This window comes from Micropterus dolomieu, unplaced genomic scaffold (assembly GCF_021292245.1).
Source record: "Micropterus dolomieu isolate WLL.071019.BEF.003 ecotype Adirondacks unplaced genomic scaffold, ASM2129224v1 contig_14140, whole genome shotgun sequence".
Lineage (NCBI taxonomy): Eukaryota > Metazoa > Chordata > Actinopteri > Centrarchiformes > Centrarchidae > Micropterus > Micropterus dolomieu.
This window is the reverse complement of record NW_025743126.1, coordinates 1,038-2,695: the sequence shown is the minus strand read 5'-3', so window position 1 is coordinate 2,695 and position 1,658 is coordinate 1,038. Positions and strand designations below refer to the sequence as shown.

Genomic DNA, 1,658 nt, shown 5'->3' with positions numbered 1-1,658 from the left:
GACCTATTATGGCTATATGAAGTGATTTAATCATGTACCTTTGGAGTTGCATGTGAGGACTTTAGCATTAGGGGGACCCTCAAAGATGCCAATGTTGTCCTTGATTTCATGTAGACAGAGTCGGAAAAACTCCCGAGTAGGTCCACCATTGTCCACAGCACCCTCAGATATTCCATAGTCATCAGTGAACTTAACATCTACCTTCTTCTCGATGTGAAAAATTGGATCTGCCCATGGCTCTGGATGCTCCATCCCACGCATTTCTTCTTATGATATTGAAGCGTACAGTGCTGTCATTATTTACTCGAGAAGCAATCCGCTCCATTATTCTCTCTAAAGTCATCTTTAAATCACTGAAACAGTAATAAACAATACAATGTAGTTAGTGTCAATGGTAATAACTCGGCCACTGAACTATCATGTAACATCCAGAACATTGTTAATTCATATTCATTAAATCCTTAACATAAACGTTTGTGATAATGGAAATTAGCAGTTTTTTCTTGCTTATCCAGAACTACTTAACCTACTGATATATCGCACATTAATTGCAAAGAGCAACAGAACAATTTTCAACACTGGCAACCACAGTCCATCCAAAAGAACATTGACAACCATCAAAATCACACACTGTACATACAAATAAAATATAATGCTCTTGAGTCTTGAGAAAATTACCACAGAAATTACTGGATATCAGTCAGAGACAAGAAAACAATATTGTGCATTCATCCAGATATTTCTGACCTATGTAGGTTGCAACTTGCTAATTCTTCTTGGTACTAGTCTAGATAACATATGTTATTGTTATCTGGCATTACAATTGAAATAATTACATTTTATATAATATTTTCCACTGACCTCTCACTTGCACTGGAATCTAAAGACCGTGAAATGGCTTCCTGTAGATCAGGGTCATCAGAGAGGTATTCTTCCTCAAACAGGTCAAGGTATGTACTACAAAATAAAATACCAATATTTTATTATTGATTATTGATTGTCGTTTTAGCGCTACATTAAGAACATCCTTGTTGGTCTAATAACTTAAATGTTCTTGAATTGACAGTGCATTATTTAAGTGTGTAAAACTAGGGACACCATCATTTAGTATCAAGGAAATATATTTTTATGCAAATTGTACAATAAAAAGGCCCACTAAAGCCCAGACCATGGAATAACTGTATGAAGAGACACAAATGTACAAAAGATGGACCTGTAGGATGTGCTGGATGAAATATTGCCAGATGTGCTGGGTTGGGTGGGACCGTGGGACACACCAGAGGTGTTATGAGCAGAGGACCGATGCATGTCACCACTAGCATTATAATAATAATAATCCTTATTTGTAGAGCACTTTTCAAAAACAAGTTACAAAGTGCTTTAACAAGTGTAAAGAATAATACAAAAAAAAAAGATAAGAGCATGAAAATTTAATATAAAATTAGTAAAATACAATAAAATAAAAGGGATAAAATAAAGTCAAATAAGATCGGGAAAAGCTCTCCTATAAAAGTATGTTTTAAGAAGGGACTTAAAAGAGTTCACTGACTCAGCCGACCTGATTTCCTCGGGCAGGCTGTTCCAGAGCCTCGGGGCCCTGACAGCAAACGCTCTGTCCCCTTTAGTTTTCAGTCGAGACTCTGGAACAGACAACAGAC

At 36.4% G+C, this 1,658-nt stretch overlaps 1 long non-coding RNA gene across 1 annotated transcript; it reads right to left on the bottom strand.

Annotated features, from left to right (window-relative positions):
* Positions 1 to 215: 215 nt before the first annotated feature.
* LOC123966741 lies at positions 216 to 1,323 on the bottom strand. Its single transcript, XR_006824062.1, has 3 exons — positions 1,214 to 1,323; positions 862 to 957; positions 216 to 353 (listed from the first exon to the last, which is right to left on the bottom strand). It is a non-coding gene; the product is annotated as an uncharacterized LOC123966741 (long non-coding RNA).
* Between the last annotated feature and the right edge of the window lie 335 nt (positions 1,324 to 1,658).